Source organism: Pan paniscus, chromosome 13 (genome assembly GCF_029289425.2).
Source record: "Pan paniscus chromosome 13, NHGRI_mPanPan1-v2.0_pri, whole genome shotgun sequence".
Classification (NCBI taxonomy): Eukaryota; Metazoa; Chordata; class Mammalia; order Primates; family Hominidae; genus Pan; species Pan paniscus.
Window position 1 is genome coordinate 76,815,196 of NC_073262.2, and position 26,040 is coordinate 76,841,235.

The 26,040-nt window shown below is 36.1% G+C and overlaps 1 protein-coding gene and 1 pseudogene across 2 annotated transcripts in view; one reads left to right on the forward strand and one right to left on the reverse strand.

Moving 5' to 3' along the window:
- OLA1 (Obg like ATPase 1) overlaps positions 1-26,040 on the reverse strand; it is a 173,580-nt gene that overhangs the window by 75,494 nt on the left and 72,046 nt on the right. The gene's annotated exons all lie outside the window — the stretch shown is intronic.
- On the forward strand, positions 14,351-22,038 carry LOC103787068 (Y-box-binding protein 1-like; annotated as a pseudogene).

A 26,040-nucleotide genomic window follows, 5' to 3' on the forward strand; every position in this document is an offset into this window, starting at 1 on the left:
AAATAGACCTATCTGACTTATGCTTTTTCCATATTCTACCACTATACAATACAGAGACACAGAATTCCTTGGTATATAAACCAATGCATAAACTGCCACCCTCTCAACACATATGCAAACTACAATATGCCTTGTTAAATATAAGTTTTCCAATTGGAGAAAGCCTCCTTATATACCCAACAATGTGCTAAGTCTGTGAGAATTAAAATCAAAAGTCAAAATAAAAGGATCTTGATCTCAGTAACTGGACAATCTGGTTAGGAAACAAATTTAACCTATTAAAAAGGGAGAGCAATATTCACTAGCAAAGACTTTAAATCTAAGCATAATTAATAACAGGTAGCAGCAAGGCCTTTAAAAATAGAAAAAATTAGAATAGGTTAAGAAGAAGAAGAAAGGCATGACAAGCAACAGGAGAAAGCATCAGATAAAAAGTAAAATTTGAAATGAACAAAGCTTACTGGAGAGTTGATCACAGTGAGAAATTGTGTTGAAGAGTAAAAGATGATAAAAGGTGGGCATGGAGGATAGGGAAGTCCAAATATCAGGGTAAGTCTGGAGCTCATCTTCTAGTCAATAGGGAGCCAATCATGAGTCTTACATGAATGAGTAATACAGAAAGCAGCATTTTAGAAAGACTAACCAGAAGTAAAGAACCAGCTAAAAGGGAATCGCTGTTCTCCACATATGATCAGAAGAACGGCATTAGAATTCTGATGGGACACATGAAAACAGGATGAACAGTGCAAATTAACTCAAGAAAACGATGTCAACCAGATAACCACTTTTCTAAAATGCAAACTTCAGAAAAAGAGAAATAAAATTATTACACAAATATATGGTCATATCAAATCACAGCACCAAAACAAACTATATGCTACATTATTTTACATTGCTTTCCAGTTTGTCCTACGCGTTAACAGTAAATGTTTTGAGTATTTATATTCTAATCCAGAGTCCCACCACAATCATTCAGAGGTTAGGGGCCAGATTCCTAAACCAATAGAAGATCAATTATTAAATACAATGTTAGAAATCAAGACAAGAATATACTGCTAAAAAAAAACTTTATGTTTTCAAATTTCCAATCCATTCTTCAAAACAAAATATTACCTTATGTCAGAACTCTGGTTCCCAACTTCCTTATAGTTCTCTAGCTCATTAATATTTCAAGAGAAGGGAGAGAGCTAAACATGCATTGGCAATTCATTTAATATCTATAGTTTTATTAATAAACACTGGAAAATACAAACTCCTATTTATTTTCCATAAATGACATGACAAAAATTCTTTATTGCATTGGGGTGCGAGTGGGGATGTGAACGGGACGAGGGACGAGGTATAAAACTAGTTATTGCACACTCCAAAAGCTCTGATTTGAAAATATAGTTTAAGCCCTGGTTTACAGAAACACTTTAAAACTCTAGTCTTAATCTAGCTAAAGCTCCTTACCATCTTGGCAACAAAAGCAATTTGAGCAATTTGAGCAAAACCATAATCTAATTTAACCTAAAGCTTGTAATATGTATCTTTGCATTAAGTAAGATGTGTAGTTTTAATTACTTTCCTTAAGTTAGAAAGTAGGGCCCAGTGCAGTGGCTCACGCCTGTAATCCCAGCACTTTGGGAGGCCTAGGTGGGCAGATCACCTAAGGTCAGGAGTTCGAGACCAGCCTGGCCAACATAGTGAAACCCTGTCTTTACTAAAAATACAAAATTAGCCGGGCATGGTGGTGCCTGTAGTACCAGCTACTCAGGAGGCTGAGGCAGGAGAATTGTTTGAACCTGGGGAGGTGGAGGTTGTAGTGGGTGGAGATTGGGCCACTGCACTCCAGCCTGGGTGACAGAATAAGACTCCGTCTCAAAAAATAAAAATAAAAATTAAAAAAAGTTAAAAAGTGGGAGAAGAGCATCTCAATTTATTATATTCACTTCAAAAATCAATTTGCCTTTCTTAAAACAAGGCAAATTTTGGAATACACAAAATAACTAATAGCACATTCTGCTAACAAGATTCCACTCAAAAAGATGTAGGTTTACGTTTCTAGCCTTCAGAGTTTGAAACAAATGAAAAGAGTCGTATTAATCAGTGAATATATATTTAGATCTCTGGAGAAACAAAATATTTTGTAAATATATAAAAATGGAAATAATTGGTCTAGTAATGTAAACTGTTAATTACTTGATGCAAAAGCATAATGGAATAGTATAACTGGAATTGGTGGGTTGTACTGATTTACAATAAGATATCAATCAAAAGTAACTCTTAAGTCTTTAATATTTGTTTTCCAGGGAAAAGTCTATTAAAATAGATATAACAAAGGCCATAAAATAATCCAGTCTGTGCTAGTCTAATTGTTTAATGCTGGAATAGAAAACAGAACTACAAGTAGCCAGAAGAATGTGCTTTTGCTTTGCTTCTCTCCCCTCTCCTCTTCCTTCCTCCTCTCTCATTACAGGAAACAGCTCTAAAACTGAATCTAGACCAAGAGGAATAAAACTACCATCCCTTTGACACATTCAAAAGTTGATTAAGTTTTCAAAAAGCTTAGTAAAATAAAAGGCATATGTAGCTGACTTTGAGGGACTAGTCTAAAATTAAAGAAATTATAAATGATTCCTACAGGACTTTCACGCAAAGTAAACTTACATGGGAGCAATCAAGCAAGGCTGTAAGTAAAAATAATTCCAAACATTGAGATAAACAGATATTTAGCATAGGAGAGAATAATAAAGTGGGTCAATTCAGTTCTGAGAAACCTTAAAAATTGTTATTTTCTTCTAATTTTAAGAGTTCTCTTAAATTAAAAATAATATACTTTAAAGCAGTGAAAAACAATATTGAATAGTAAGATGAGATAAAGAGAAAGCACGTAGAAAGACATGAAAAACATTAAAATTGGAGCTTATATTTAGTATAGTAGCAATCAAAAAAGCCTTCTGGTTATCACTGACACCACTTAACTGACAAGAAGCAACACATTACAATATTATACAGTGTAATTCTTCTAAATGTACGGAACACCAGAAAATTCTGCCTAACAGTTACTGGTATTATACTTGTACTGTAGATAATTAGACATCCGCACCATTAAAGAATCCTTAAAGTCACTTAAAAGTTATGAATTATAACCCAGAGTCAACACCTGGACTTAATTATATTCAATTGCTCAAGGGTTTTAAATTTTTAGTTGCTGCAACATAGCAACTCTTTTCAAAGAAGTAGGCAAAAAAGAAGTATCTTAATGAGAACTAGCATTCGGCTTTCAACAAGATTTTTCACTTCTTATTCCTTATTATATAACAGATACTTTAAATGTGTAAAAGGCAAAATTAACCAATGTTATTTTGTTTTTGTTTTGAGGTGGGGTCTTGTTCTGTTGCCCAGGCTGGAGTGCAGTGGCACAATCACGACTCATTGCAGCCTTGATCTCCTGGTCTTAAGCGATCCTACTGCCTCAGCCTCCTGAGTAGGTGGAACTACGAGTGCCTGCCACTGAGTCTGGCTAATTTTTTTGTTTGTTTTCAGTAGACATGAGGTCTTGTTATCTCGCCCAGGCTGATCTTGAACTGCTGGGTGGAAGCAATCCTCCCGCCTCAGCTGCCCAAAGTGCTGGGATTACACGTGAGCTGCTGCACTCAGCCAATCAATGCTATTTTGAATTAATATTGAGATTCTGCCCTACTTCCAATATTGAGCTGACTGTTTCTGTTGTATTTACCCTTTGCAATAGCCATCTCGCTATTTTCTTAACTTACAAAACATCACTTAGCCTTCTGCCTGTAGAAATAGCCCTGTATAAACTGACCTTGCCCTCACCCTTCAAACCTTACCATCACCACTCTCCAGAAATCCTTAGCTCAAGCCAAACTCTTGTGCTGACTCATAAAGGCCAGAAAGTTCCTCATGTTCAACTGTCACTGTATTTTTTTCCCACTGCCTTTTTTGGGCCTCAAAGATAAAAAAAAATCCTTTCTTTCTATTACAAATTACATCCGTCCTTAAAATGTATAGTTTAGTTTCCCCTCATTTACAAGGCAATTCTAGAGGAATTCAGGTCTAAGAGATCTCTACCATACTTGAGTCATAGAGGAGTTGTAGAGACTTGTCTGGAATAAAGTACAGTAAAACTGGTGGTTACATATTTTACCTTAAATATGGCTTCTGAGAAAATCCATTTTTACACCGAAAAAAATGCAAACACAGAAATTAACAAAAACTAGAATTCTGTCTTTATTAGCAATACTGTAAGATATGGATAAAGGGGACATGTGAACCATTCATTATTCAAGAAATAAACTAAACAGCAAATCAGAGCTTTAATTTTTCTAACATTGGCACCCACAATATCCATTTTCAATCAAACTGAATTACTATCAATGCTTTCATTTCTCATCTTCCATGCTGTTACTCATCCCTCTGCTTGGAATATTCTTCCTTCTTACTTCTGCCTTTCAAAAAAACCTTACATATCTTTCATGGCCTTAATGAAATGTCACTGAAATGGTATCTCCATAGCAATATGCCTTCTCTAACCATACCCTCTATTTGAACTGCCACAATAATCTATCCATTCTATTCATCTGACCTATAGCATGTACATCTAGTGTTAGAATATCTGATTCTATGCCTAGTTACCTAAGCTTGGGGATTATGTGTATCTTAAGTGTCTTTCTAGTTCCCACAAGGGCCCTGATCAGAGCTGATGCACAACAGGCCCAAAAAAGGGGTGAGCAAAAATACAAGTGAAGACATGACTGAAGAAGGAATCAATGAATGAAAGAACGCCTCAAGCAGTTATTGGCACTTAGAATGAAAAACGGTTAGAGGGAAACTACAGATTCTAGATGAAGCTAAACATGCAGCACAACAGAAAAAGATCAATTTCACAGCACACAATAAGACATTTAGTGAGCATTTCAAAGAAACTAGTGCTAAGCATATCAATCACAAAAATTACTAGAGAAGCAAAGCATAAAACATGGCAAACTACAGACTGCAATAGAAGACACAAGAAATTTCTTGTTATCTCTTCATCCCTGAATTGCTTAACTATTAGTGAAGGACAGACAATTACCTTCTGAAGACTTCTTGGGTGTTTGCATTAGATTACGTATTTTAGTAAATACAAACAATTGTTTAAATGTATAAGTCAAACTAAGGAGCGGGAACACATACCTACATACTATAACTAAGACCAATGAATGTAGCAATAAAAAAAGAGAAAAAAGACAGACCGAGAGAGCAGGGATAGATCAGCATGAATCAGGATTAAGGAGGGAAGGTCAGCATAAAGACGAGGACTTTCAGGGACAGATATTTGCAAAGGGACGCAGAGAGTAAAGAAGAAATTCCAGCAGGATGGAAGTACAACAGAAGTGATTAAGGGCACATACTCTGGAATCAGAACATCTGGATTCAAATCTGGATTTCAGACTGACTGATCAGTTGTTGGATGAATTTCTCTATGCCTTAGTTTCCTCTGTAAAATGTACACAATAACAGTACCTACCTCCTAAGACTGTCCTGAAGATTTAGAGTGATAATGTATGTAAACAGCTTAGGACAGGACCTCATACAGAGCAGGCCCTCAATGTATTTAACTATTAAATATATTTATAAATGAAAAGCTAAAGACAAGGTATACCAGGGTTCCTCAACCTTGGCACTACAAACATTTTGGGACAGATAATTATTTGTCGTGAAGGGCTGACCTGTGCATTGTAGGATGTTTAATGGCACCCCCTGGCCTCTATAAACTAGATGCCAGTAACACACACGCACACAAGCACCCCAGCTATAAAGATAAAAAATCTCCAGACATTGCCAACCTACAGTTGAAATGCATTAGTACATACTGAAAGACAAAAATTGTGCTATGTAGTAACCAAAAGATATTACCATAGGTTCAAATGTGTAGATGTCAATTGATGGAAAGGCTCTAACACTGAGCTGAGGAGTTGAAATTTAATTTCTTAGATGAGAAAATTCTATGGAGATTTTCAGAGACGTATTCTTGTGATCTTGCTCGTGCTGGCTTGTTTGCTCCCACACTCTTTTTTTTTTTTTTTTTTTTTTTTGAGATGGAGTTTTGCTATTGTTGCCCAGGCTGGAGTGCAGTGGCGCCATCTTGGCTCACTGCAACCCCCACCTACCATGTTCAAGCCATTCTCCTGCCTCAGCCTCCGGAGTAGCTGGGATTACAGGTGCCCACCACCACACCCAGCTGATTTTTGTATTTTTAGTAGAGACAGGGTTTCACCATGTTAGCCAGGCTGGTGTCGAACTCCTAATGTCAGATGATCCACCCACCTCAGCCCTCCAAAGTGCTGGGATTACAGGCATGAGCCACCATGCCCAGCCTGCTACCACACTCTTTAAGTGATTCTGTCAATTATGTTGAAGATCTAATGGCTTGGAGAGAGACTGATGGTCACAAAGTAGTTGACTGTTGGGTAGTAGTAACAGAAATGACATCAAAATGGTCAAATCTAAAAAAAAAAAAAAGAAAGAAAACAAAGTAGAATTTACAAAGTTTTTTGGTCTAGTGGGCAAAAAGAATGATAACAAACTGAGAAGAAATAAAATGTGGCATGTCATCCACTTGGAGGTGTATAAATAGTTAAAAAGATACACATTTTAAGAGACATATTTAACAAATGTTTACTGGATGTTAATCACAAAGAGAATGGTGCCAGGAGCTGGAAGGCAAATTTCTGAGATAAGAAAAAGCGGAACACAACTAGTTTCTGCTTTCAAAAGTGATTACAGCCTAACAGGGGAGACAGATCAGAATATAATAAAAACAAGAAAGTAAACCCAAGATGAAGGGGAACAGGGAAGGAGTCAGTATTCACACAAGTTGATGGAAAAAGACAGCCTTCAAGGTTTCAAATTGGAGCACTGGTGTTATGTAGATGCCATTTAAAAGTTATACTAAGAGTCATGTACAGGTTTTGACGAAGTATAAACTATTTTTAATCCCATATTTAAGTGTATTTTGATGCTGTGAGAAGAGAGAAAATACTGTCTCTGCTGGAATTTGAAACTAGTGTTTAAATGCTTGGAAAATGTAAACATGGGACAGGTATTAATCAGTCAAGTAAATGCCTGGCTGTTTAAAAAAACTATTTTATAACCTTTATTCATAATGTCAATGGATTTTGACTTCTATCTAATTTTTCTAAGATATAGAAGGGGAAATACAGAAATGTAAGAGGGATGACTCACCAAGAACACCTAGTGTTATAATAGGAAGATGATGGTTTGACTAAATCCACATTACACAATAGAGATCACATTCTTGGGTCCAAATGAAAAGTACTGTGATGGTAGATGCCCTGAAACCAGATAATATACCTCACAAAATACACCAGTAAATGCATTAACACACAGTTCTAAAATGAGAGTAGAAACATGTAAGAAAGGATAAGACCTAGGGAGATGAAGGACAAGCAAGCAACCACATCCTTTGGGAGCAGACTGTGTAAGGGAGGCCACTGCATCCTCAATACTTTTCTGATGTAACCCACCTCAACTGGCCCAACAAAATGGGTATGATCTCCCTGAGATCTTTCTAGAATTTCTACTGCAATCTTATAACGTCCTAGTCAGTCTACAAGATCTAGTCCTCAACAGTTAAGCTAGAGCTATCACCACCAGGTGGTGCCAAATCAAAGCCAGTATCAGAAGGGATTTGGATGGGCCAGGACCTTGTGACACCCCTTATTCCCCTGTGGTCAGCTGTGCAGGTTCATCCTGTCATTTCATTCACCTAGAAATACAGTGATCGCATATTTTATGCAAATGAAACTTTTGGACCCACACAGCACGTTATGGTACAGAAGGGGTGGTTATTGCATTATATTCTTGGTGGGCGACAGGCAGTACAACCGGGCTGTTTTAAGACTAGTTACAAATGAATACATTAAAAAAATTTCTTTCCTGCTTTATGCCATATTTCATTAATATAAACTCAGATACAGTCTTGAAAGTAATCAGAAAATCATAAATAAGAATGCAGTGTACAAAAAGTTCTGACATCATCAAGACTTTAGTTAAATATGAATACATTTAATGCATCAAGGCTCTTACTAAGGAGCCATGATCTTTACGCCATGATTTTCCACAAAAGTGAAAGGATATTATCAGCGATCCTCCTGCAAAAAGTTCAGTGATCCCATTAGCTCTTTTGTCTACAGAACTATTTTGTCTTTAGAGCAAAAAACAGGGGGACTATTGTAATAAAGTAGAGAAATCTCTCCACCTATTTACCCCTCCAATGTAAAATCAGAACGAAAAAACTATGAATATTTATCTAAAGTCCTCTAAGAATCACCTCAAATTTTACAGTAAAAGGCTTCATGGCAAACTTATTCCCCTCCATTTCCATCTAATCCCCCCACCATGGGATTTTAGCACTGCTAATATGTTATACCTGTCAAGATCTGATGACTGTATGTTATGTATTCATCTGAACAGAACCACTACACTTAGTTACAGGCTATCATCAACCAATTCATTCTCTTGCTAAAATCAAGTCATCCAATTACTCCTTGACTAATCAAGGCTGTTTTGGCTTTTTCTTTTTTCAAAAGGTACTCAACAGCATAAACAGTTCACTTACAAGAAATGGAAAGGGGCTAATCAGCAGAATTATTGTTTTGCTGCTACAATTTGCAGTATTTAAATTTAGTTGCTGATTGGACTGAAAGTTTTATGATATAGCATATGAAACTAGTTTAATACAACTGTGAAGCTGTGTAGCTGTATTGTCTTGCCACGGCTATATTGGTCTACTTTGTAGGATAAATAAGTGACTACTTTCTTTAAAATAAGGATATTTTAAAATAATAAGTTTTAGTGTACTTTCCCACATACACTGATTTTATAAACAAAGGTACACAGCTATTCATTCCCCAGTATTGTTTTTAAAGTTAGCACCTGCATGCAACACCATACACATGTGTGTGTTACATGTGTACAAAAAAACCCACAACTGCTTTGGTTTTTCACCTACATTTATTTTGGATTTTAAACAATAATAAACTAAGGACAGAATTATTATTTAAGAAAATAAGACTTATCTAAATGTTTAAAATAAATACATGTTACCGCTTATATAATAAATAAAATGATTAACATTACTTCTAAAATGGGGAGTATTACAATTATAAGAATAATTGTGGGTGCCATAAACTATAAAGTTATTATCCATCAGTATTGCTATTCCTATCTATATAGAATGTCTGAGAGAACATCCAACAAAATGACTAATGTTGGAACACCAGACTAAAGCCTTGAGTTATATTTATGTTATGTATATATTTATTACAAAGTATTTAAAGAAAATGTTTTTATATGTCACACCTTGATTAAAATCTTCAGAAAATTTTGAAAAGAGATGAGATCCAGTCTTGAGACTGAGATTTATTTACTTCATTAAATACAGCGATATATTAACCAAACTAACAAGTTCTACTTCATAGGAGAAAATAAATTTATAAAATGCTATTATATTAAAATAATTTAACTTTTTAAAACCTTAAACCATAAATAAATTCTTTGTACCTTGAAATAACAATATACATTAATCATCAACAAGAACATACATCTTAGAAAATACAACATACATATAGGATTAAAACAATTTCTGAATTTTTTATACATATGCACATAGAAGTAACATTTCATAGAAGTAATCCTCCATAGGCTTATATTTTGCATACTAAAACCTATCTGGAAATGAAATTCTATACAAAATTGTAAAACTATACTTCCACTAAATGTCTGACACGGTTATTCAACTTATAAACATTTCAGCAAAGTCTTGATTTCAGAAATGCATTAACAAGGCATATAAATGCCAGTACATTTCAAACAAATTATTCTCAATTTTTTAAAAATTGCTACCTTTTAATAATATTTTTGAAAAAAGATTCAACCTGGTTATGCTGAGATTCAAAAAAGCAAATAAATTAAAAACCAAAATAAATGAACAGAGAACTAATATTCTTTAAAGATGAATACTTCCCAGAGTAGGCACACCTGCCAATATATTAAAAATAAGTAAAATCAACTACAAAAGTAATAAATCAAATGCCATGGTAGACTTGACTTCTCGAGACAGCATTTTCAAGCCGTCTTTGTGGCTTTGTTTGGCGCCATGGTCCTTTAAGTTTTGTCTTCATAAAGCCCTAACTAGTTGTAATCATTTGCAGCCTAATTGTGGACATTTATCTGCTTTTCTTATGCATAGAACATAGCTATTAAAGCTGAATGGTGATGGTGTGAAGTATAGGTTAAATTGGGTGAAATTAAAGCAAATTACTCCGGGATGTGGAAATCTGAAAATAGAAACCACCAATGATTTGCAACCCTCTTGATGATCAGCTTCACAGAACCCTAAACGACAAGAAAACTTACATATTTTAAAGTTAACTAGGTTTTTAAAAATAATATGTATAAATGTATTTTTAACTACAGCACCTCTTGGTAATGGTGGAAAGATTATTTGTTTAACTCAGCTGCAACGTTAAAAAGATCATGAGTTTCTATTTTAAATAGTGCAGTTCATTTTTTAAATAAGATTTCCATTTCTTCATATAAATTTTTACCTATAAGAATGCATCCAACTATATCACATACATAGTTAATACAATGCCATATAATATTTTGCTAGCTAAGTTTTAATCCTGAATAAAAGTATAATATGAGACAACATAAGTTATAGTAACAAAAGCAAACTAACAATGTAAACATAAATGTATTATATGCCTATAACTTATATAGGCCTACTTATACACATGCTGTATATAAATATGCATGTGACTAGCATAAAGAAAAATACACAGTGGCCTAGAAATAAATGTAAAACAGTAAAATATAAGAACTTTATTTTCATTTATCTAAAATCTTATTGCTTGACTAACAGATTTGGATAAAGACAATAAAAACATATATTGACCAGGAGCAGTGGTTCACGCCTATAATTAGCCAGGTATGGCAGCACACACCTGTGGTCCTGGCTACCTGGGAAACTGAGATGGGAGGACTGCTTTAGCCCAAGTGTTCGAGGCTGCAGTGAGCTATGATGGCACCACTGCACTCCAGCCTGGGTGACAGACTAAGACTTTGTCTCTTTAAAAAAAAAAAAAATACACACACACACACACACACACACACACACACAGATAGATAGACACACATACATACATTTGCACCCTGCATATTCTCTTAGGTAACCAAACAAAGTAGTCGAAAAAATGTACTAGACCACATCTAGATAAGCTTACACTGAAGTAAGAAAAAATTTCTAGCAATGAAACTGATATCCTTCCTTCTTTTATTGACTGCTATGTAAAAAGCGTATTTTAGGTATCTAGGGAGAGATGAAATTAAATGACATGGCCCATACTGTCAAGGAGTTTACAGTCTAGTAGGAGAAATAAGACAAGAATATGTAACTAAACCATGGCATCAAAAAATGATCCTACATGTAGAAGGCTCCTCATCTCAAAGGCAGGAAAAGTGAGCAAAAGGGGGACAGACAAAGTTCACAGAGGATATGGACCTTAAAGGACAAAACTTAGCTAGAGGTACAGCAAAGGCAAGGGTAGAATACATAAGGTACATTCAGGACACAGAGTAAATATGTCTGAGGAAAATTTAGAACAGAAAAGAAAGCACTGGAAAACATACTAATGTTTAACAATGAAGAGTATTGAGTACCAGGCAGAAAATGGAATTCCCAGGAAGGCACGAATGTTTTACAAGAGGCAGTAACATAATCAAATGCAATGACCCTCAAGCAATGATACATCTAATTTCTCAAAGGCCATATCACAACTAAAGGTGATATGCCAAATATGTGGTCCTATGGAATAACAGCAATACTCATGGACCTTAAGTCCTTGCCCCATACCAGGCTACGAAGGTATTATTGCTTCCTATTTAATAACTGTATGCTTACGTGTTATCTTTTTGTTTTATAGTTAGTATAGTACAAAATTGAATATTCACTGCAATGTTCAGCTACTGGTAGATTTTTATTTGTGTGTATTTTCAAACCATGGCAATAATATATACGTCTAAATAATACTATGATGCTGATAAAACTTAAGTTAGAAATTTAACAAAATACACATAATTATTTTCTGTTTTGTGAAAAATAGACTTTTAACCCCTCTATGGTATAGGAAACCAAGTACTGGGGCAGATCACTAAGTGATATAATTGTGGTTAAGAATCACTGCTCCTATAATCCCAGCCCTTTGGGAGGCCGAGGCGGGCGGATCGCTTGAGTACAGGAGTTTGAGATCAGCCTGGGCAATGTGGCGAAACTCCTGTCTCTGCAAAAAATACAAAAATTAACTGGGTGTGGTGGAATGTGTCTGTAGTCCCAGCTACTCAGGAGGCTGAGGTGGAGAATCAATTGAGCCCGAGAGATGGAGGGTCCAGTAAGCCTTGATAGTGCCACTGCACTCCAGCCTGGGCAACAGAGTGAGACTGCCTCAAACAAAGAAAAGAACCACTGCTCTTAAAGGAAGAAACTGGAAGAAGACTGTAACAGTTATTCTCAAAAATCTTCTAGTGTGCAGATGATTCCCAGCCCTCTCCTTGATTCTGGATTACTAGAGAGAAGCCTGAGATTCTGCATTTTAAAGCAAACATATGTCTGAGACAAGTGATTACAGGGTCACACTGATCAGAAAAAGAGAGCCCCAGCAACAATTTATTAGTAAGGGCAGTTAAGTGGTAGTGAAAATAGAATAAGGCAAAAAAAGAAGAGAAGTACTTCCAGAAAAGACTGATAGAACTTGATGACAGATAATAGCAATAATATAAGGCAAATCAATTTTATTAATTAAAAATAAATAGGCCGGGTGTGGTGGCTCACGCCTGTAATCCCAGAACTTTGGGAGGCCAAGGCAGGCGGATCACCTGAGGTCAGGAGTTAGAGACCAGCCTGGCCAACATGGTGAAACCCCCGTCTCTTCTAAAACTACGAAAATTAGCCGGGCATGGTGGCAGGCGCCTATAAATCCCAGCTACTCGGGAGGCTGAGGCAGGAGAATTGCTTGAACCCGGGAGGCAGAGGTTGCAATGAGCTGAGATCGCGCCATTGCACTCCAGCCTGGGGGAGAAGAACGAGACCTTGTCTCAAAAATAAAATAAATAAATATATATATATAAATGTTTGGGTGCCTGCTTAGAAAGCTGATCCAAAAAAAAAAAGTTTTTTCATTTAGAGTACAAAACTACTTTATTTAACCAAATAGACTGTTTAAAAAGAAACAGAAATGAAACTTTTAAAACGTGGTGGTACAATTTGGCTGTGTCCCCAACCAAATCTCATCTTGAATTGTAGTACCCACAATCCTCATGTGTGGTGGGAGGGACCTGGTGGGAGGTAATTGAATCATGGGAGTGGTTACCCCCATTCTGTTCTTGTGATAGTGAGTTCACACAAGATGTGATGGTTTTATAAGGGGCTTTTCCCTTTACTCATTCTGTCTCCTGCCGCCCTGTGAAGAGGTGCCTTCCACCATGCTTGTAAGTCTCCTGAGGCCTCCTCAGCCTCATGCAGAACTGTAAGTCAATTAAACCTATTTTCTTTATAAATTACCCAGTCTCGGGTATTTTCTTCATAGCAGCATGAGAATAGACTAATACACACAGCATTTAATAAAGTTTCAATTTATCCTATGCTCTGACTTTCTCCCATATGGACAAGGTTAGAAGGTTAGAGTTGGCACTATGCAATACCATTCTGCATAGTGCAGAATGGATACCATTCTGTTTTATGTTTGGTGATCCCACGAAACGGTTTAATTTTCACAAACAATAAGCTTCACCATATATTTAATGAAGAGGAAACATTTTTATTACAATTCTGGTAATGAAATTTCATCAGAATTATACTGCTCTAACTCTCATAATAGTGTGATGTTTTAAACCAGTATTATGAGGTATTACCAAGATGAGATAAATGTATTTTCCAGTCAAGAATCAAAGTAAATAGGTTCTTAAAATTTTTTAAGTGTAAAATTTCACAGGTATTTTCTCCCCTCTCCAAATTCACAGAATTATCAATAACAATTTCAAGTTTATCACTGATAGGTAGAGATTTGTTGTTCAGGCATTTATCTATACTCTCTTCTAGCTCCCCAACTGCTGCTTAGGAATTTATGTAACTTCAGGTAAGATTATCTTATCTGCTCACAGTGACTACTGAAGGATTGATTGGGCATGTGACTTAAGCTGGCCCAAGGGAGGAAATTTCAAAATTTATTGCAAGACTTGAACAAAGTCAGTCTTTTTCCTCTGACAGATGTGAACTAAAAACCACATGGCCAGTGAAATGCAGGAAGCCATGTTACAACCACGAGAGGAATCAGCCAAAAGACGAGTAAAGCTGGCCAAAAGGTAGAGTAGAGACAGAAAGAAATTAAGACCTTAGGGAAAGTTCTGAGTCAGTGCACTGATCATGTATTGCATGAAACCATGTATCTTATCTTCTCAGTAACTGCAAGCCAATATATAGACTATCTTTATTTTCTAAGCCATTTTGAACTGGAATTCTACTGTAACTGAAAGTATTACAACTCATATATTACGCTTCCTTCCTAAATAAAACATTGTAATAATGAGTATCTACTGTCCCATATTTAAAATGGGATACAGCAAAAATAAGGGTGGAATGCATAAGGTATATTCAGAAAACAAATATGTTTAAGGAAAATACATCCAACTGACATAAGAGGTGAAAGAAAGGGTATGTTCAGGCCAACAACAGTCCTGTCTTCAGAAATTGTGAGTTCCGCCATTAACTTGCCCAAGGTCATATAGCTAACAATCTTTTTCAAAGGTTTCTTCGTTTCCAAACACTGATAATATGTACTGAAAAAAACTGTGAAGCGAAATTTCTGACACAAAGATGGTATAGAACGAATGTTGATCCTATTCCTGCCTTTGCTGGAGAGTCCACGCCAAAGAAATTCTTGTTCCCTTTCATCTAACCAAAGTCTTTCCAGTTAAAGTTTTCTTTCTTAAATGTAAAATAATTTGTTTAAATAATGTTTAAGCGCTTATCATATGCAAGAGTATCACCTATCAAAGGACCGGATTAGCTTATCAAATTAAATAATTTCAGTAACAGAGACAAAAAGAAACACACTTTATAAGAATGAGAATGCCGTTCCTCTATTCATTGTCTAGCAAATGATTTACCATTCATAACTCAAATGTCAGGCTGGGCGCAGTGGCTCACGCCTGTAATCCCAACACTCTGAGAGGCTGAGGCAGGCTGATCACTTGAGGTCAGGAGTTTGAGACCAGTCTGGGCAACATGGTGAAACCCCATCTCCACCAAAAAATACAAAAAAAGTAGCCGGGCATGGTGGCATGTGCCTGTAGTCCCCAGCTACTTGGGAGGCTGAGGCAGGAGAATCGCTTGAACCCGGGAGGCAGAGGTCACGTGAGCAGAGATTGTGCCACTGCACTCCAGCCTGGGCAACAGAGTGAGACTCCATTAAAAAAAAAACAAAAACCTCAAATGTCACCTCCTATTACTTATTAGAAGATAGTATCTGATAAATTTGTAACTAATTGATGAACATTTAATTTTTGACCTAATTCAGAACATTTCAATTCACATACTAAATATAAGCCAAAGTATTTACAAGTGGGACCAAAATTTACCACCTGCAGAGGAAGAAAATATGATAGAGCCTCTGAGAAGCAGTTTCTTAGACAGATTGAGTTTCTTAGACAGAATAGATACCAGATTTGAGCAAGCAGATACAAGAAGACAAGGAAGCTCTCCTTAGAAACCCAACTGTGGGAGTCGCAGTACTGGTTCACATACTTGGGAAACATGATCTGAACATGAACTCTCAACAGCAATAACAACAAAGATTGGCAGCCAATTCAAATTCCTTCTGTGTATCACAGATCTAGGTAAATGTTTACTTGAATGGGTCTCTGATTTCCTAGAAGAAAGTCATTTCTATTACTACTATAGCACCGTGCAATAGTGCTTTTTGTCATTTTGCTAAGTATTGCCATTTATATGATTTTAAATATCTACAAAATTCTGTTCTGTAATAACACAGATGTCTACAAAATTTATCTAAGTGAAAATCATAACTATTATCTTTAAAGTATGGGGGCACAAAAATGCAGCAGATTGTATTTCTTGTACTGTTGATTTACCCAACTACTACTCCACCTTATGTCCCCAAATTACCCTGCTAAAAGATTGTATTAACTTCTTTAGGGTAATTTAATAAGGGGCCTTCTTTATGGGAAAAATATTTTTAAGTTCCCCTTCTTTCTCCTATAACCCCCGTTTAGTTAAGAATTCACTTAATGTCTTCTTTTGTAATAGTGTCATAATAATTGTTATGCAAGATAAAGATTAACTAACATTAAAAGGAGTCAACAATTATGTCTTAAAGAAATTTTGAGTAAACTGAAAAAGAAGAGAGGGAAAGAACCCACAAGTCAACACAACATTTAGCCTACCCCCAGCAAAAAAAAAAAGTGCCCCATTAGACATCAGTAAATATAAACTAGTTACAATTTAGTCACTATCATACTGGACTGAATCTTTTACATCTTCTTCAATTCATCCTCAAAGACTACATGAGAGATAGGACTCTGGCACAAGTAAATTCAGAATTTATAGAAATACAATCCTTAGCCCAGGCGCAGTGGCTCACGCCTGTAATCCCAACACTTTGGGAGGCCAAGGTGGGTGGATCACTTGAGGTCAGGAGTTCAAGACCAGGCTGACCAACATGGTGAAACCCTGTCTCTACTAAAAATGCAAAAATTAGCTGGGCATGGTGGTGCATGCCTGTAATCCCAGCTACTTGGGAGGCTGAGGAAGCAGAATCGCTTGAACCTGTGAGGCGGAGGTTGCAGTGAGTAGAAATTGCACCACTGCACTCCAGCCTGGGCAACAAGAGCAAAACTTCATCCAAAATATACATATATAATCCTTATAATTATCAGTTATTCACTTGATAAAATGTATTACATAGTAATTAAGGTATGATGGTAATAAATTAATACTAAAGATTAAATAGTACGTAATAATCAATATAAGAATATGATTATACTTGGTAGTAAGTTAAAATTAACTATAAATCACAAATATTTTTTCCTTAAGGTTCAAAACCCACTGTCTTAGTATGCATGCTATCACTATAGGAAGTAAAGTACTGGTACATAAAACTGATAAGAAGTACTACTGACTTATTACGTAGCCTAAAATTCCAACCAAGGGCTTTCATTTTCAATAATGGCATAGTAAGATCTCACTGGAAAACTACCACTGACCACCCTGGTGGGGAAAAACACTATAAAACACAGACAAGATACAAAAAGCAGCTACCTAAGCTGCACTGGAGAGCAAAGGAAATCAGAAAGACTGCTTAGGAGTACATGCTCAAAGAAGGGGAATTATATGAAGGAAAGTCATCTTTTCAAAGCTTTTAGCTCGCAACCAAGTGTTGCCAACACAGGGCAAGCTACAGATAAATCATGGTCTTTCTGTCCTAGAGAAGCAGAAAACCAAAGCTAGGGAAACTGTAGCGATGGAAGAATGCAAAGGGAAGAGAAAGAGACAGGAAAAATAGAAGAAATCCCACCTCTTTGATTGATACCAGAACCATGCATAGGGAGGGGAGACTCAAAGCAGACCAGCTAATGACAAACTGAAGTGAGACTGGAGCTGCCATCTAAGAAATCGAGGTTGCAGTTCAAGTCCAACTGTCTACTAATACAAAACCAAAAAAAAACAAAACAAACCCGCTACACATATGAGAGAAAAACTGGAACCTAGAATCACCATAATGTAACATTCATAATGTCCAGGATACAATCTAAAATTACCTAAAAAAATCAAGCATAATGCTATCAGAAAACAAGTGAGATTGAATTTGAGATTATCCAGATGCTGAAAGTAGCTGAAAAAAATTTTAAGTGTCTATTAAAACTACCTTCAATAAATAAAAGTAAATTATGCACACAATGAACTGGGAGACAGGCACTCCCAGCAGAGAAATAGAAATGGTGGGAGAGAAGGAAGAAGAGAAGAAGAAAGGAGGGCAGGGAGGAAGGGAGACAAATTTAGAACTGATAAACACAATATGTATATCTATCTATCTATCTATCTATCTATCTATCTATCTATCTATCTATATAGATATATGGACATAACAGCCAAATTAAGATGACTGAGGAAAAGAATATGTCAAAGATAAATCAACAGAAACTAATCTGAACACACAGAAGACAGAATAAAAACGAACAGAGCCTCAGGGACCTACTAGATAATATAAAATGGTTCAACATGCATATAATTTTTCTTTTGTTTTGAGACGGAGTCTCGCCCTGTTGCCCAGGCTGGAGTGCAATGGCGCAATCTCAGCTCACTGCAACCTCAGCCTCCCAGGTTCAAGCGAGTCTCCCAAGTAGCTGGGATTACAGGCACGCACCACCATGCCCAGCTAATTTTTTGTATCTTTAGTAGAGACGGGGTTTCGCCATGTTGGCCAGGCTGGTCTCGAACTCCTGACCTCATGATCTGCCTGCCTTGGCCTCCCAAAGTGCTGGGATTGCAGGCATGAGCCACTGCACCCAGCCCCAACATGCATATAATTAAAGTCCTAAAAGGAGAGGGGAAAGAGATGGGGAGAAAAAAAAACTTGAAGCATTAATGAATAAAAATTTACACAATTTATTGAAAGCAATTTACAAATTGAAGTGCAATGCTAAGACATACAATAGCAGAGGTATGACACAAATGTCGAAGGTAAAGAGCAATTCTTGAAAGAAGCAAAAAAAGTTTCAATTAATCATTGATTTTTTCATTAGAAATTAAGGACAGAAGAGAGTGCGACAATATTTTTAAAGTGCAGAAAAAAAATTAAACAGACCTGTCAACCAAGAATTTTATACCCAGCAAAAATATTCTTAAAGAATGAATCTTGTAATAAAAACATTTTCAGATGAAAGAAAACTAAGAGAATTTATTGCCAACAGCCCTGCGCTATAATTAATGCTATAGAACGGTCTTCAAAGTTAAAAGAAATGATAAGTAGAACCTCAGATTCTCAGAAAGAAAAGAAAAGCATCAAAAATGGCAGATATCTTAGTAAGTGCAAAAGGCTTTTTGTTTTTTCTTTTCATGGTTTCCTCATAATACAAATATATGTTTAAACAAAAGTCATTTATGATGTACTAAATGCCACTGAAATGTACATTTTTAAATGGTTAATTTTAGGTAATGTAAATTTTATCTCAATTTTTTAAATTGTGGGATTTACAAAATGTGTAGAGTATTACATACAACTATGGCATAAAAGACAGGGAGGGAATATGGGATTATATACTTTCAAGTTTTCTATATTTTACATGAAGTGATACAATATAAACTGTAAACTAACACGGTGAAACCCCGTCACTACTGAAAATACATAAAATTAGCCGGGCGTGGTGGCGGGCGCCTGTAGTCCCAGCTACTCCAGAGGCTGAGGCAGGAGAATGGCGTGAACCCAGGAGGCGGAACTTGCAGTGAGCCGAGATCATGCCACTGCACTCCAGCCTGGGCTACAGAGCGAGACTCTGTCTCAAAAAGAAAGAAAAAAAATACAAAAACAACAACAACAACAAAATAAAAATAAAGGGCACCTGTAAACAAACTGAAAAGTTAAGGAGGTATATTGTAATCACTAGAGCAATCACTTAAAAAAAGTGAAATCTAGTTGGAATCCAAGATGAATATTAAAATAAAATCCTAACAGATATTCAAATAATCAAAAAAATGTAGAGAGACAGAGGAACAAACCACAGAAGCAACAAATAAAACACAAATAAAAAGATACAAATCCAAACCTATCAAGTCCATTAGACAATGAAATAAGCACTTTAAAAGGTGTTGACTATCAGAATTGATAATAAAATAGAACACAATCATATGTTCTGTATAAGAGATACATTTTAATATAAAGACATGGCAAGCCCAGTGGCCCACACTAGTAATCCCAACACTTTTGGGAGGCTGAGACAGAAGGATTGCTTGAGGCCAGGAGTTCAAGATCAGCCGAGGCAACATAGCAAGATCCCATTTCTACAAAAACTTAACACTAAAAAATTAGCCAGGCATGGTGACATGAGCCTGTAGTCCTACTTACTCAAGAGGCTGAAGTGGGAGGATTGCCTGAGCCCAGAAGTTTGAGGCTGCAGTGAACCCTGATTGTGGCACTGCACCCTAGCCTGTGTAACAGCACAAGACTCTGTCTCCAAGCAAACAAACAAACACGGATAGGTTGAAAGTAAATGGATGGAAAACAGTAAGTATAAGACGGCTATAGTAGCTGTATTAATATCAGATTAAATTGATTTCAAAATAAAAAGTACTGCATATTTTTAAATGAGAAAAAAGTAAATTCATCCAAAAGGCATAATATTCACATAAGGCATAATATACACATAATGTGTATGTGCCTAATAACAGCTTCAAATTACAGGGAGCCAAAATCAACAGAAGTAAAGATGAAATGAACAATTCTACAATCAGAACTGGAGATCTTAACACCCTTCTCTTAACTAAATTAATGGAACTAGACAAAAAAATCAGTAAAAATGCAGAAGATATGAACAATGCTATTAATCATCTTGAACGAAATATTTATAGAACATTACATTCAATAATAACAAAACATATTCTTTTCAAGAGCATGTAGTTCATTTGGCCTAGACAACGCATAGCCAAAAAACAAGTTTCAAATTTAAAAGGACTGAAATCACACAGAGGATGATCCCTATCTATTAAAAAAATTAAATTAGAAATCAATAACAGTAAGAATGCTAGAAAAGCTCCAAATACTTGGAAATACACAAACGTTTTAAGAATCAACAGATCAAAGAAGTCACAAGATAAATAAGGAAATATTTTAAATTAAGGGATAATAAAAATATAACCTATCAACGTATGTGGGATGCAGCTAAAGCAGTGCTTAGAGAGGTTTGTAACTTTAAATAATCATATTAGAAAACAACCTCCAAAATTAATAATCTGAGTTCTCACCCTAAGAAATTAGAGAAAGAAAAAGTAAATTAAAACCGAACAGGCGTTTGATGGGCAGCAGGAGAGGAGAGTGGACTCCAGAGAGCCCTGAGCAGCCCCCAACCACTACTGCCTTCGGGGCCTCACACGGGAGGAGCCGCAGCTGGTGCAGCAGGCCCACTCACCACCTCCGCAACCACTGGGGAGACCCAGCAGCCACCGCGCCCCCGCCCTCAGCGCTGCCAACAGCCAGCCCAGCACCACGGGCAGCGGCACAGGGAGCGGGGCCCCGGCGGTCTCCAGCTGGGACAACATAGACCAGCAGGGACAAGAAGGTCATCACTATGAAAGTTTTGGGAACAGTAAAACGGTTCAATGTAAGAAAAGGATATGGATTCATCAACAGGAATGACACCAAGTGAGATGTATTTGTACACCAGACTGCCGTAAAGAATAACCCCAAGAAGTACCTTGGCAGTGGAGGAGCTGGAGAGATGTGGCGTTTGATGTTCAAGGAGAAAAGAATGCGGAGGCAGCCAGTACTGCAGGCCGTGGTGGAGTTCCAGTTCAAGGCAGTAAATATGCAGCCAACTGTACCTTTATAAGCTCCTATCTACCTCCTAGGGGTCCTCCAGGCAACTGCCAGCAGAATTACCGTAATAGTGAGAGTGGCGAAAAGAACCAGGGAAAAGAGTGCTCCCGAAGGCCAGGCCCAACACGCAGGGCCTACGGAAGGAAAAGTTCCCACCTTCCTATATGTGGGCAAGGAAAAGCTCCCACCTTCCTACCTCCTGACAAGGAAAAGTTCCCACCATCCTACATGCGGAGACCCTATATGCGGGGAGAAGTGCTGGAGGGTACCCACAACCAGTGGGCAAGGGAACAAGGCAGACCAGTGGGGCGGAGTAGGTATCGGGGATACAGACCATGATTCTGCAGGGACCCTCTGCCAAAGGTAGTCTAGAGAGGACAGAAATGAAGAGGATAGGGAAAAATCAAGGCGATGATATCCAAGGTCAGCAGCCACCTCAGCAACAGTGCCACTACAACTTCAAGTACCAGTGCAGACACCTGAAAACTCTTGATATGGTTTGCCTGTTTTGTCTTCTCCAAATCTCATGTTGAAATGTAATCCCCAGTGTTGGAGGTGGGGTCTGGTGGGACATGCTTGGGTCATGGTGGCAGATCCCTCATGAAAGACTTGGTGCTGTCCTCACCATAAGGAGTTCTTGCTCTGAGTTCAGTGCGATCTGGTTGTTTAAAAGAGAGTGGCACTCTCTCTAGCTCCATCTCACCTGTTCCCTCTCTAGCCATGTGATATGCCGCCTCCCCCTTTGCCTTCTGCCATGACTCTAAGCTCCTGGGGCCTCACCAGAAGCAGATGCTGGTGGCATGCTTCCTGTACAACCTGCAGAACCATGAGCCAAAATAAACTTATTTTGTTTATAAATTACCCAGCTTCAGGTGTTTCTTTATAGCAATGCAAAAATGGACTAACACAACTCTAAACCACAAGACAGCAAAGTGGCGAAAAACATCAGATCCACCAGCAGATAAGGCTCTCAAGACTCTCTACCATCATCCTGTTTAGTCATCTAACAAGAAGAAATGATTATAAAATTCCAGCAATAAGAAATGAACAAAATATTGGAGCTGAAGACCTTAAGTACTTGCTTTTCGTCGAATGGTCAGATAACTAGAACTATTTTCATTACCTATACAGCGTGAGGTTTTTATTACTTTTACCTAAATATGTTTCTTTCTGTTAATAACAAACATATTTTTAAGCCTTTTTTTCTCAATCTGACTTGAAAGAAAGGTTTTAAAATTGTTTTGTATTTGTTCAAGTTAAGATTTTTAAGAACTTCATTTTAAATCTGTGATAAAAGTTTACAACTTCATTTTTTTTATAAATCAAAAAAACTGCAAGCACCTGTTAAAAAAGGTCTTAAATAATTTGAAAATACCCAAATAGGTAGAAAGAAGGAAATAATAAAAGATATGAGAACAAACTGGTGAAATAGGAAATGAACAAAGAAAAAAAAATCAGTGAAACCCATAGTCCTTTAAAAAGCTCAATAAAATTGATAAGCCTCTAGATAGACTAATCAAAAAGAAAGACAAAAATTACACTTCATTCTAACATCACAAAGGAAAGAGGAGACATTATAGGTTCTAAGTCATTAAACATATGAGAATATTAATAACTTTATGCCCAATAAATTTGACAGCTTAAATGAAGTAATCAAAATGCTAGAAAGACAAAAATTACCAAAACTGAACTAAGAAGAAATAGAAAACACGAATAGTCCTACATCAGTTCAAGAAATTGAATCTGAAATAAAAACCTTCCCATACACACACACACACACACACACACACACACACACACAAAACTCCACACCTAGATGGCTTTACTGGTAAATTTTATCAAGCATTTAGGGGAGAAATAACATGAATCCTCCATAAACTCTTCGAGGAAATCAAAGATAAAATACTTTTACAAGTGATTTTACAAGGTTCATATTACCCTGCTATCAAATTCAGACAAAAATTACAAGAAAAGAAAACCACAGAAACAATAATCCCTCATTAATACAGATGTAAAAATCCTTTAAAACATTTTTAGCAAATCAAATTCAAAAGCACACAGGTTTATTTATAATGATGGAGTGAGTTTATCTTGGGAATAACAAAAGCTTACCAATCAAAAATCAGTCTATGTAATTTACCATATTAATAGAATAAAAAAGAAAAACCAGATCATTCCAATAGATAAAAGAAATTCATTTGACAAAATTCAACACCTATTCAGGATAAAAACTCTCAGCAAACTAGGAATAACGAGTAACTACTTCAACCTGATTAAGGGCTTCTAAAAATAACCTATAATATCACTTATAATAGCAGCAAAATATTAAATACCTAGGGATAAAATTAACAAAATATGTGTAAGATTTGTATTCTGTAACCTATAAAATACTGTTGAGAAGAGACCTAAATAAATTTAAAAATTTAATCGCCTTCATGGATTGGTAGTCTCCACTGACAGTTTCAATACAAAGTCAAAAATCAATGAAATTCCAGCAAGCTTTTTTTTCAGGTTCTTAAATTTATACAGAAATGCAAAGGAACTAGAAAAGCTAAAGCAATCTTAAAAAATAGGAAAAGGGTCAGAAGACCTACACTATCTAATTTTAAGACTTACTCTAAAGCTATAATAATCAAGACAGTATGGTATTGCCAAAACAAATAGATCAATGGAACAGAATAGAGTGTGTAAACTGACCTGCACTTGACCTCCTAAACAGTGATTTGATTTTTGACATGGTGCCAGGTTAATTCAGTGAGAGAAAAGATATTCAACAAATAATTCTGGAAAAACTATGCATCTGTATGGAAGAAAATTAACACCTTACCTCATGCCATATGCAAAATTAACTAGAAAGATGACAGGCCCGAATGTAAGAGCTAAAGTTATTTAAAATTAAACTTTAACAGAAGAAAATATCTGTAACACAGCGTTGGGTAAAGATTTCTGAACCGGACACAAAAAACACAAATATCAGAGAAAATCAACTGATAAAATGAACATCCTAATGAAAAATTTTGTTCTTTTAAAGACAGAATTAAAAAAAAAAAAAGCCAGCCACAGACTAGGAGAAAATTTCATATAACATATACTTGACAAAGAACTTGTATCCAGTTCTTTGATACTGGATCAAAATAAGACAAACAATCCAATTAAAAATAGACAAAAGATTTAGACAGATACTTCACCAAAGAAGATATACAGTTTGGAAGTAAGCAAATGAAAAGATGGTCATCACTAATAGGCTGGAAAATAGAAATGAAAGCCACAGTATTCTCTATAATGCCTAAACTAGAAACAATTGACAATATCAAGTGTTAGAAAGGATGTGGAGGAACTGGAACTCATATTGCTGGTGTGAAATCAAAATGTTACAGTCACTTTGGAAAACAGTATGGCAGTATTTTATAAAGCTAAACATACAGTTACCATACACTTCAGCTATCCCATTTCTAGATATTTACCCAAAAGAAATAGAAACATATATCCATACAAACATTTCTACACAAATAATTCGTAACAATAAAAACTGGAAACAATTCAAATGTCCACCAGTTAATGAATGGATAAGCAAAGTGATAATATTAAAGGCTACATAGTAATAAGAAAGTATTAATGTACACAATATGAATGAATATCAAAAACATTATGCTAGATCTAAAAAAAGTCAAACAGAAAAAACTACATACTATATGATACTACATGAAATTCTAAATATGATAAAAATGCAACAATAGAAAGCAGATCAGTGAGTACTTAAGCATAAGGGTTAGGGGAGAGGATCAACTGCAAAAGGACACAAATAAACATTTTAGGATGATTGAAACATTGTGTATTTTGACTGTGACAGTAGATCTACGACTGTGTACAATAAACTTCATCAAACTGTACACTAAGAATATATGATTTTTGTTACATGTATATTTTACCTTAATGATGTCTGGAGAAGACACCATACAGACAAACTTGATATACATACATTATCTTTGATAAGGTTTCATACTTGATTACTAAAGTTCAACATTATAGGCTGATATGAAATTAACTAAGATTGAATTTTACCTATTCTGAAATCTTAATATGGGAGAATAGCAGTTTATAATAATTTGCTGTTAAATGAATTTCAAAAATTATTTTGGCCTCAGGTTTCTGGAAATAAAAACAAAAGTTGATTTAATAAAAACAAAAATTGGAAAAAATATCAATTTAAAATACATGTCACAAATATGCATAATAAAAAACAATTTGAGGGGAACCAATTTGCTATAGGGGATTAATTACTTTCTACTTCTAATGATTTGGGGATTTTCCTAGACTCATTCTCAATGACCAGGGGCTTTTCTAAACTCCTTCTCAGGTGCCCCTGTGC